Genomic DNA, 12,955 nt, shown 5'->3' with positions numbered 1-12,955 from the left:
TGTACCCTCAGCTCTTACCTAATCGCGCAAGATGAAACCAACACAAACTAATGTATGCTGCTAGACTTCTGCATGCTTACACAGGGGTAAAAACAGTCTTAACAAGAAAAGGCCAAACCAGAGAGTCAGGAGACTCTCCCCATGCCTCTGCCAGACTCTTGCAACAATTCGGTCAAGCCACATTCTTGCTTTCAGGCTACTTGACTGGAAAAGTTAGTGCTAGAAATGCCTAGAGATGCTGTAAAAGCAGTGCATCTAAACTACACACAAACAATGCTGAAAGCCTAGAGCAAGCATGGGGCTCCCTACTGCACAGCAATCCTAACTGTTCAGAAGGAGCTGGCATTGCTATAGCTATTGCTCCACATGCAACTCCCCACTCACCTGTGGGCAAAATGTAAAGAAACCATTCTAGTTTCATAGGGCTGATATTAGCTAAACAATTCCTTTTAATTTTTTTTTAATCAAGCCCTGAAAATGACATGAATGTTTTCAAGTTTCTTGTAGAGTTAGACATGACAGTAAACCATCACTGCCAAACTTCTATGCCAACTGACTGATATGAGGGCCTCTAAATTAGCTTTATCCATCTAGAATACAAACCTACTATCCAGCATGAAGCGTAAGCACATTATTACACTGAATCACCATGACAGCTTAAATGAATTTACTTGATTAAAATAGCATGTCTCCATAAATAATCAATATTACTCTTCAAAGTCTGCTTCAATAAAATTACTGCATTTATCTGATATGGTACATCAAAATGACACAGACTGCTGAAATACAAGCAAGCAAAAATGGTCACAATTAAGTGTCAGAGAGAAATGATGACTTTCCCCAGAAAGAAAGGGGGCACCAAGTCTGTACTTGACTAAGGGTGAAAGACATACACAGGTCTATTTTGTAGCAAGTTCAAAAAGCCTATGACAGAGGGCAAAAAGCCTATATACAATATGTGAAGGGTTATCTGGAATAATGTTCCTAGACAAAGTCATAGAACACAGGGACCCAATTAATAGCCTGATGTCTCTACACTGCAGATGACAAATCCATCAGCTTGAAAGTTTTTAATTAGATCTGCTTTTAGATGCATCTTTTATCTTTCTTCTACACATGAGAGATTATTTCTCCACAAAAGCCCTGTTTTGAAGGCATCTAAAATGAAAGTGACAGCTCCCAATATGATTATAAGACAGACTTCTTGCTTTTACTTTCATGTTAACCAGTGATACTCCATCAATTCATTTAGCAGTTGACTACCAGGCAGTATTTTTTATTTCCCCCATCTACTAATATCCACAGTCCGGCATCCAGACAGTCTCGGACAGCTCAGGAACTCCACACTCTTAAACCAGAAATTGCCAAAAACAACAATGTCAGCAAGTGGAGCAAGCTAACATTTTCTTTGGTGTTTCAAGTAAGGATTTTTTTGCCCTACAGGGCAATATTCCTGCAGGAATGAGAAATAATGTCTGGCTTCTTGCAGTTATGACCAAATTCACCACTGCTACAAAAACCTAAGGTGAGTACTAGGAAAGAAACACAAACACTCAGAAGAACTGATTGTGAGGCCAGCACAACCTGCTTAGTTACTCATACCTGTAATTGGCACATTGAGGAAACCCTTACAAAACCCCTGCATCTAATTATAATTTCAGCTTTGTGAAAGAGGACACACTATTCCTGCTACGCTGGAGTTGCACTTTGCATAGCATCAGGGAGTAATGAAGCTAGCACCTGTAATAGCATTAATCATGATTTCCAATCTATTCATTTTCTCATCCAAAAACAAGCATTCCATTTTCCTTTAAGTGCTCTTTAAAGTGAAACAGGTCATACCACTTGACATAAAAACCAAGTTTGTAGGAGAATAGAACCTGCTCATCTAAGTCAGTAAATAAAATCTGCTCAGTAGTGTTACTCACATTAGCCTACCTCATGGCTTAATTTGAAACTAAGTTACAGAAAACACAAAACTTGACTGAAAGTATGAACAGGTCAGCAGATATGAGTGCCTAAGAGAAGATAAGGAAAGCTATGATAAGAAAAAGCAACATATGACTCCACAGTAGTCACGTACACAAAGGACAAAAGGCAGTGCATATGTAACCAAGCATAACTATATTTTAATAGGTAAAAAGTAGTAGCTATTTATAAAGCATTTTTAAAATTATTTTCAAATTACTCAACAACACTCTAGCAGCAAGCACCTGATTAAGTGAACAGCTGTTTAAATTACTCAAGTTAAATATATTTTGGTATTTTAAAACATTTGAACACCCACCTCTAGTTCTCTGTTTTCTCCTGCTCTAAATGTTTTCATTACCAAGTTACTTCTAGAATCCTCGCACTAGCAGAGCTGGTCATCTTCAGATGCGCAAAAGCAACTGAAAATGGCTTAGGAGTATTGCACAGTCTGGCAAAGCAAACAGCACAAGCTCTCATACTTCATTAACACTAAGGAATTAAACAGAACTGTTACCCAAGTTTTGTCCCTCTTTGCAGCACTCATTATGTGGACTAGGCAGTGAATATACACCCATTTCAAGGCTTTGTTTGCTAGAAAGAGCCCAGACAGGCGGCCACCATGGCAGAACACATCAGTGCAAGCACCGTGAAGTTCAGACGAAAGATTGAGAACTACTTGAGTGCAAGAGCAAACACCTTCAAAGGAGAAGCAGGTGGGAGAAAGGCAGCCCAAGGAATCATGATTCCCTACTCTCAAAATCCTCAGTGTGATAAAACCACTTTCACTGTTCAACTTCAAAGGTCGAAAGACCAGAGAAGGCTGGCACTGCTAACACAGCCACATTTGAGGAGGCTGAAAAGAATACTCTTAAGAGTATTCTCTCTCACTCTCACTGGCTGTCCAACTGACACTAACAACTTTGAGGGGAGAAGGAAGGTGATTCTTTTCTTGGGGCAAGGGGAAAATATTCTAACTAGCTGACATGAGACATAAGTAATCTTCATACACAAGCTTGTTAGAAAACTAGAATTTGGAGGAAATGCTTTAACCACAACAACACTGAGAGGGAGAGGAGAACGGATGGAAGTTTGAAGACAATTATTCATCTCTATAAAAGAAACATCCCAGGAAAACCTAAGCTGCATCAAGAAAAACCACCCAATAACAGGCTGTAGGCTAATAAAGCAACCTTTTAAGATCTGAAGATGTCCTGTACTAATAAAACTACCATTGGGTATTACATATAGAAGTGAAGAGTTGCTTAGGCTTCAAAAGTGATGAAGGGACTATTAGCCATATTGAAATTTGATCACACCTTAAAGATGACCCTCTGATCTCTAAAGAAAAAGTCCAGCGAACGACTGGTCCGCTGACTCTCAGATCTCAGCTTTGAAATGTCAAGGTATGCAAAATATACCATGATGAACATTTTAACCATCTGCTTATCCCAAACAGCTTTCAGGTTTGAATGGGACTGACACAATTTAATATTGCAGATTCTGGGAAAGCAATTTTCAGCTTACAGCTAAACTACATCTTTGAAATAGCAGTTCCCAGATTTTCAGTTCTGTCATACTCAGAAGTCACCATTATGATTTGCCTTCTTTCACAGATCAGCTGCTAACAGATGCAAACAGGACAATTTTACATATAATTTAGTTTTGCATTTGATTTTTGTCAGTCCAAGTCCTTTAGAATACACTTTTATGCAAACTAGAATCTACAAGTCTATGCAATGTTTAATAAAACTGGTCTTAAACACAGCCATACAGAGACGTCTACATTGAAGTTATGTTTAGTACATGTTAATGTTATAACATTACAAGTCTCCTTCATGACTTTTCCAGTATTGAAAATACTCCATACATAATACTCCATATATCTTGGAGCCAGAGAGCTCATGTTGCTAGATTTTCCTTAGAATTGCATCAGTTTTCTGACAAAATTATGTGCATGTTTTCTTCAACAAAAATAACTGAAGAAAGTGCAGGAACTGTTAAAGAAAATGAGAAGATTATTGCATAACTTGATTCTTTTGTCATACTTCCACAGAAGATCATTTAGATATAACAGTACCTCACCTGTAACCTGACCACACATCACCATACAAGGGACCACTTCTAAAACTAAATGCTTCTGGTAATTCAAATAGCACATTATTATTATTACTTAAGAAAAATAAATCTGTGTAAGCTGTAAATATATCCTTTTCATTGAGTAACATTTCAAAATTGCACTTAAGGAGCACTTGAATGCTAAAATGGTATTTTGTAAGACCAACCACAATCATCTTTAGCACATGCAGTCATTAAAGAATCAGTATTGCAATTACTTCTACATAATCAGTAGCTCTTAGCAACAGCAGCATTACTAACTAAGAAAAAACAAGTAAACACATGAACTAACTTTGCAGGCGAAAGCAGGTATAGTGCCAAAACATAAGACGCCATAAGCATCCAATTCCTCTAGGAGCATGCTATTGTGCTAGACCACTTTTCCTTCTTCAATTTCTTTGCTCTTCCTAAAACCATGACCAGGACATACCACAGCAGTTCTGAACAGCCACAGTCCAAACATCATTTCTATGTCCTGCATGTCTTTCCCTAAAAAGCACCTCAATTTATATTTAGACTCCTTCCCCGCCTTCCCAAAATACTCCCCACTACAGAGGTTCAACTTGGAGCCAACTTGCAGCCTTGTGCCCAGAGTCTGGCAGCATCCTGATGGCAGGACCCTTCCTCCTACCAATTCCACTGTTCTATTTATAAAGCATGTCAAGTGCTCCATCAGCCACACCACAGTCACCATGTGCCCCCTGCCTCCTCCAGGGGCATAGAAGAGTCTGCATTAGCTCTGACAACAAACAAACAAATTGCACAAAGAACAATTATGAAACATTTACTGCAACCTGTCTTTACTCTCCTTTATGTTCTATTTTATGTGCCAGATTTGGACATATGTTTAGACCAAAGGACAAAGTGATAGCACCAAAATTGATGCTTGTGCATTTGCTCTCTTTGTATTAGCATTTTTAGTCATGCTCGTCGGTTGGCAACGCTCAGTCACGTCCCTTCTGTGCAGGGCTTGGAGCCAGAACAAGAACCTCTTTCTGCAGGAGTCTGCTCCGCACTACAGAGAACAGCAGTGCTGCACCCACAGGGCACTCTGGTCCTTCAAGCAGGTTGTTAAAATGTATTTCTAGCTGAGTGCTGACTTCTCTACGAATATCTGCCCTTCCACAAGGGTTCTGGATTTCCAAATTGTAGTAGTGCTGATCCTTCTTTTCACCAGGTGTCCCAAGGTAAATATTTCCTTTACCTTTAATATTTTCCAGACAGTTCTTCCCCCTGTTGCTGTTTTTCAGAGGCCTTATGCTGCCACTCATCACTGTAAACAATCTTTTTACCCTTTAATCCAGTTCCTTTTGCAGCATCTGGCCCTCTAGGTATTCTCAAGTGCCACCAACCACCTATCTTTCTCATTCTTTCTAGTAGGATTTGACCAATAGTTCTGTCAGCACATGCATATTAAAATACACGTGCGTGTGTGTGCATATATATGTGTGTATATATATAGCTCACATATGCAACACTTCCCTATACCAAAGGTATACATAACACTGTTTGTATACAATATTTCTCTTTCATTTGTTGCATGTCAAAAAAGCTGTAGGTACATAAATTCAAAGAAGGTCTCATAAGATTACTGAATCTTCTCTGGTCAGCAACACTTAGTGCAAGCACTAAATACAATCAAAATTAACTTTGCAACAGCTGGTTATGAACAGCAAGCATCCAGGAAAAGAATGGTAACGGATGCTGTGATGCCACATGACTTATCTAGGTTACCTTGCTGGGCTTGTTTCTAAATCAGTACACTTTCAGGAAAACCACCAAAACATAAGAGTGAAAACATGCTACAAGAGATTTTTATTGGGCTTCTGTACTTCAGTGCTTACAGAAATAGAGCAGTAAGTGCAACTGTAACTCCTGCTACAATCAATTTACACTGCTGTTTTCAGTTATTTTAAGTTGTAACAGCTGTAATACTGATTTGTACAAACATGAGAACAAAATCTGGGCTTTTGTACGCTCTTGGGTAACGAATCCAAAAAATCAAATCTGAGAAACCTACACATTTTAGGTTATCGAAAATGAAGCCTGAGAAAGATCATGTCATTCAACAGAAGAAAACCCATGTATCTGCTGTTGTAAGATCTCTCCAAATGTAGCAGTTACTGTTAATACAAATATGGTTTAAAACTTCCAACATGGCTTGAAAGTCACATCTTAACAGAGCATCATATAGCAGGTAAGTCACTGTGGACAGGTAAGTTTCACTGTGTCAAAAAAAACCTACCAATACAACTGAGTCTATAATCAAAACAAATTACAAAACCTTTGAATAATTTATGATCCAAATCACTTTGGATCATAAACAATTCTTTTTAAACCAGACTTCATGGCATAGGAAAATCACAAGTACAGTAGCCACATCTGAAATGATTACCGTAATTCTCTTGTTAGCTTAATGCCTCTTCACTCATTTTCACATTGCTTTTAAGAATTGTTGAAATTTTCCAAGCTTTGGTTTTCCAACTGTGATGAATTCACAGGTCTTACAGGTTTACTTGTTTCAACAGCAAATGTCTGAGAGTATTAAATACTTCAAAAAGTGGGCCTCCTTAGCTTGGGTTTCTTTTGATCCATTTAAACCCTTGGTTCAAGGGATCTTTCCCATTCAAGTGATCTTTCCATTTCCAACAAACACTTTAGCCTGGACTTGAGTAGCACTTTTGGGACTGAAATAAGCTCAGCACCCTACAGCTCAACAGCTGCACACAAGTTACTCTGCAGAAATTTGAAAATATGCATCAACAATAGCACTTCACTTTAGAGGTCCTGTGGAAAAAATAAAATTTAAATACGTAAGAATTTATCATAAGCCCAGCTCTTTGTTATCAGCTTCAGCAGTATCACCATATTCCCACTCCTTTTCCTATCCCATGACAGGTCATACACTTCCACTTCTCTGAACTGCAGGGAAAGTAAAAATAAGAACTAAGGAAGCGCTTTTACTTCCTTAAAGGAAGCTGAGTAACTCTTTTTCAGTATTATTGTAAAACAACTTGGCAGAAACCTTAAGATTTTGATGGCTCCAGGCCAAAATTGAATCATAACTGGCAGAAAAACCATTCTAGAGCGTACACACAATTAAATAATTCTTAAAAAAACAGTACCAAGAGATAATTATTTTAAACTTGTAAATTTAAAATGGCATCCCATATGCTCAGAATTGTACACACAGACTCTAATGACATACAGATCACAGACAGTGGCTGATCAGATAAAGTTATAGCTCCAAAAATCATGTAAAGGCAAAGTAGCTAGCATGCTTGAGTTACTATGGGGTTTTTAGTTCAGCTTTTGTATTTTTCATTTTAAATTTTTTGAATTTAGAACTCCTTCTCCTGTAACACTCCCCCATGCTCACATTTCCAAAACTAATCTTTGACATTCTTCTGATCACGAGTCTGCCTCCCCCTGCTCCAGCATCAGGGGTTGTTTTCTGCTGCAAATTCCCACTCTTGACACCAACTTAGAAAGCAAACATTGCCAGGATTCATTCAGGGCTAACTGCAATCAACCTATGATGTCAGGTTGAACAAAGAGATGAGTATAGAAGTTTTGATTAAAGAACTCATAAATGTACAAAATATACTTTATTCTCTTAAACCACATTCAATTCATCCTATTCAAGTTAATGTGAGTATGAAAGACAGTATGTCTTCACATGTCCACCAAGTTAGACCAATTTGAAGATAAGACCTAGGCTCACAAATCTACCCTTATTCTTCTAATCCAGAATGATTTTACGCTGAGTCTGTTTATCACCTGCCCATGCTGCTGCAAGGTGACACACTCGTGATTCTCACAGGTTCACACAACTGGGCTCATTTACTCACAGTACTAAATTTCAATGAACTTTGGGAGAGTCCAGTTAAGTTCTAAGGTCTAGCTGACTTAATACTCCGAGCCCCTCAGCTTACTCATCATCCCACCTTGCATCCTCTCTTCAGGAAGTAGTTCACCCTTCCAGGATTTGAACCTACTATGTCCCCTTGGATACTCAAGGCTACCTGTAACCATTAGCTAGTCAAGATTTTAGCTTACCCTATGATACAGCATTTTACATGTGTCGACTTGGCCACTGCTGGGAGTTTATCATAGGGCAAAACACAATTTTGCTAAGTTAACCCTATTTTATAGATACATGAAAAACAGCAGCTCAAAAATCTGATGTGAGAAATGTTTGTGAGAAGGTGGATAGGAGGACTGATATTATCAATTACATTTCTATTCCATCCTCCAGCTCAAGCTACATTTTCAATCCTCATCCAAAAGTGTTTTTTCTCCTAATCAAGTCCTCTGCTACAACAAATGTTCCATTCCAACATCACACGCTAGGTCGCTTGTGTATTCAGGCACCTCTGCATACTTCACAGTTGCATAGATTTAAAATCATGGTGTAGATAAATACTTAAGTGTTTCCTGCCTCACAAATCTTTGTTTTTTTCTGCAGGTTATATTTCTACTCACTTGCAACACCAACAGCTGGCAGCATGTAACAAAAAAAAAAAAAAAAAAAAGACCTCAACAGACTACTGTGCCGCCTTCTTGCAGTCTAGCTCCAGATTGGAAATTAGATAGATGCACTAGGGGACTGTGAGCATCTTCTCTTCCCCTTTCTTCCCTGCAACACTTCATACAATTACTATCCTGCTTGGGTGCTGGGCACCGCACTGAGGAAAGCGAGCTACTCCTTGGCAAACAACAGAAGAGCAGGCCTGGCTTCTTCCTCCATCCTCCCAACCACAGCACAAACTAAGCTCTAGAAACAACATGTCATCTTACAATTAGAAATATATTATTTTTTCACAAGAAAAAAAAACAAATAAAAGGTTTAGGTGAACCACAATGGCATTAAACACAGTGTCCTCGCATTTCACTTGAAAGACCCACTGCATTACACTCCAGCTCATCCTGGGTATGTTTTTGTTGCTTCATTCCAAGAAGTTACTTTCAGAACTGATGGGCCAGAAAGAAGCTCCTCATGAAGGTAGTCAAAAGCACACTTAAAAATGCAAGCCCATGCTCAGGCTGCTAATTAACAATCAGTAAACCAGCTCAGCAACTACAAGTGTGAGGAAGAGGAATAAAGTATGAAAAAATAGAGAAAGATGTCAAATACAGTGTCAGTATTACTCTGTCCTTCCAAAATAATGATTATCAGAGCATACAGGGTATTCATGGTGCCTCTATTTCAATCACCAGAGAATATCAGCAGTAGAGAATACAGTAGTCTTCAGCTGCATAAGTATGATGAAATTTATCATAACAGGCACTGACACAAATTCACCAAGTTTATTTTTGAATCAGAAAATATTAATCTTATGACAACTTTCTGTAGGCATTGGCTTCATTCTTACTACACTAAACACTACGGGTGCGCAAGAGCTATGCACAAAATAGCTACAAATCAGCTGCTGACTAGTATTTCTGAATGGTGTCTTTTCCGAGCAAGATAAACAATTAAGCCTATTTCAGCCTCCAAAATCAGTTGCTTTTAAGAAGCACCTACAAATAACCTAGCTTTTCAATGCCCAGATTTTCCTCTTCCCCCTCCCTTTATATGTATTTTTCGTTTTGAAACGGTCCCTCAATCTTGCTCTGAATCCCTTCCCTGTCATCTAAGCCATTTAGCACACAATCACACTTATCATCCACCTATGCAGTCCTCCTGGCAAACATTTGTTTTAATGTAACATTGCACAATGAAAGCACGCTCCTTCACTTTTGCTATTTAGGATTAAGCTTTAAACTTGCGACACTGATATTATCCATAAACAGTAAAATATCATCATCTGATTAAAAAATACATAACAAAACAGTGATTCCAACAGTACCTTTTCCCGCTCTTTATATTGTTACTGAGAAAGTGTCACACCCAGCTGTAACCAAAGACCATGCATACTTTCAAGACAAACAAGAACATTAAATTTTTAGTTCTAAACTAAATCCTAATACCACAAAGCAAGCCATATGGACTTTGCCCATGTGCTCCTGCACAGACATGAGTCAACATTCCAATGTCTTTCACTACAATTTTCAGAGGATAAGATTTCCTAAACTTTCAGCCCAAAATTGCTTACAAAGTTAAGTGGTTGTTTAAGGAGACACCACCTGGGTTTCATCCCAGTGTAGCCTGATTTTTGTAGCAAATGAAGCAAGTCATAGCCTGTTCAACATTTCTGGTATCCTTCTGGAAGTTCCTATGTAAAACTTCAGTTATCATCATCCCGCACGCAGTTTTATGAACAACTGTTTCCATTTATATTTCTACTTCTGTGCAATTTATACCATGCATCAGCCTGCATTTATTACAGAAGGCATTCTGGAAAAGCACTGCAAAGGAAAATGCTTTTTACAGCACAATCTTTTTATCTATACTGAAATATTTTAGTACAATTCCAGTAAAATTACTATGACTTCAGAAATCACGCAAGTAGAAATCTTGCGGGAAATCTAAATTTAAGTCTCCTACCAGGCATTTGGCATTTCTTCACATTTTCTACACAAATTAAGCTTTTATTTAAAATTAAAATTTTCAGCCAAGTTTGAGTATTTTTAAAGATAACCTTTTGAATGTGAATCAATGCACAGCTCGCTTCCTGACTCTCTCTCACTGTGAGTCATGATATAAAAGCTATGTTCAAATGCTATTCAAAGGCAGCCTGCTGCATGAACAGTTTTGAGCACAACCAACCGCATGGTTTGGCCAAAGTTTGGACCAGCAAGGACCTCTTAGAACAAATCCTTCCTCACCTCCGAGACTGCTGTCTTGCAGCCTTTGTACATACTAGTCTACTGCAGGCCAAAGCAGCAGAGCTGCCACGCTGTCTTTTTGTGCATTTGATCATTAACGGCCCAAAACCTTCCTGTCTTAGCTGTAACAAACTCCACATTCTTCAAATCCTCTCACACCTGGGCTATCAAACCACACACGCAATATCTCCATGTCTTGCATGCTCTTCCCACTTACACCTTGAGAGGATATCTTCATCATTTTGGTAAAGGCAGACTTAAATAACTGCATCCCACCCTGCTGAACAGTTAGGGTGCCATCTCCTCATTTGTAGCATCTACCACAAGTCATGCTCCTCCAGGTGGAGGAATATAAAGCATACATAAAATAGATGTCTTTATATTTCATTCCTATGCTCACCTGAGTGACACAAATCTCACCGTATTTTCTCATATTGCCAATATTCTTTGTATTACTTAAAAATAGAGCAAGAAACTCAGGGAGAGGAAGTGGGCATGCAACTGGAACTAACCATAAATCCAAATAAAAGCTGCTCTAAGCACTGTATTAATTTGGCATTCATCATCTTGGCAATGATATGCAGGTACACTCAAGATCAAATGCCTTCATAATGAAAATTTATCCACAACTTCAGCAAGAAAGGCATTGTCCACAGAAGAAAAAAAAAAAATCAACCAAAATCTAATTGCAAAGATCTCTTATGAGATTACAGAAAGAAACAAAGGCTTACATAAGAAGCCTCGCAGGACATTTAGGGTTTCTTTTGTCTGGAGTAGTCGTAGGGGAGAAAAGCAAGCAAAAGTATATACCCCATTGTAAAACTAGAGGGGAATGCAAACTTCATAGGGGAAGGTCCTACCAAGCACCCTGCAGCATTGTTTGAGGGTGTTCATTCTAAGATGTCCATTTTTAAAACTGAAAAAGCCCAAAAGACAAACGAATGCTGGAAGTGAGAAGCAAATTCACAAATATAAGCTGAAACAATATAACTAAGTGTCTACATAAACAGGTAATTACTGTACAATATTGCACCAAATTGGTTTTACAATTCGGTGGCCAGAACGTCACACAAGACCTAGCTATTCCACAATACTTCCTTATTTGCTGAGTAGGGAGCTGTCTCAATATGCACTGAATCTTACGAAAATTAATGTTACAGCACTGCTGAGTTTACATAAAATATTTAAGAAACTACAATTAAAAGCCATTAGTGAGAAGCATATGTGTTTTAACCACATGCACTACTTTTAGTTACCTATTTGAGAAGATTAAAATTAAGCAGCTTTTGCTTTTCATCCCACTCACACACTCCTACCACAAATTCTGCCTGAGCTAATCCTCCTTCTACAGACGTCAAAACAGGGCATAAGCATTACAGCTACTTATTACTAAAGCGTGTTGGCTTAATATCCCATTACTGTTATAATACTGGCACAATAACTTATTATATGTGACAGCTTTTGCAGTTGCTCAAGGATAGATCCACTTACCCTGTAGTTCTCTCATCCACACCAAACTACACGTGTAAGATTTGTAAAAGAGGAAAATTCAGATGTGAGCTAGCTGCTCACGCTGGGCTTCAGTGCCAGGCAAGACACGGGCACCTAAAGCCACCACGCACACTCCTGCCAGGCGGCCCCCACACTGTCCCGGCCTTCGAGGGAAGGCAGCCATCCAGAAACTCGTACTACGACAGCCACGAACGCGCTCCTTAACCCCTTACTCTCTATCATTAAAAACACGCATACTAGTAGGTTGTTTTTTACATAATAACCTCCACGAAGGCCGAGAATATCTGCATGGCAGAATGTGTTTTCAAATAATTCACGCGTGTGTACGGATAATCAGTGCTTCCCCGCCAGCTCAGAACTGTTCTGCAGGAACCTGGCGCACACATACACGTTCAGAAGTCTGCTCAGGACTATGTTAAAAAAAGAAAAAAAAAAGGAAGAAAAAAAAGAGAAAGAGACAAGACTTTAGGTAGAGAACACGCAGCGGGAGGGGCTGCTACCAACCCCGGGGAGGACTACCAGCACCGAAAAGCCGCAGACCCCGCAACCCGCGCGAGGCGGCCGCGGGCGGCGCAGCTTGGCCCGC

The 12,955-nt window shown here is 39.0% G+C and overlaps 1 protein-coding gene across 4 annotated transcripts in view; it reads right to left on the bottom strand.

Annotated features, from left to right (window-relative positions):
• Window positions 1–12,955, bottom strand: part of PXYLP1 (2-phosphoxylose phosphatase 1) — a 107,243-nt gene that overhangs the window by 40,679 nt on the left and 53,609 nt on the right. The window contains exon 1 of one of the 4 annotated variants that reach the window (XM_085298562.1): window positions 12,633–12,656. The exons of the other annotated variants lie outside the window; for them this stretch is intronic. The gene's annotated coding sequence lies outside the window, so the exon portion shown is untranslated. Of the gene's footprint in view, window positions 1–12,632; window positions 12,657–12,955 lie in introns of those variants that run through there. 4 annotated transcript variants of the gene reach the window in all.

The sequence above is a fragment of the Rhea americana genome, unplaced genomic scaffold (assembly GCF_003343005.1).
Source record: "Rhea americana isolate MKP2758 unplaced genomic scaffold, rheAme1 scaffold_14, whole genome shotgun sequence".
Lineage (NCBI taxonomy): Eukaryota > Metazoa > Chordata > Aves > Rheiformes > Rheidae > Rhea > Rhea americana.
This window is presented reverse-complemented; position numbering and strand designations above follow the sequence as displayed.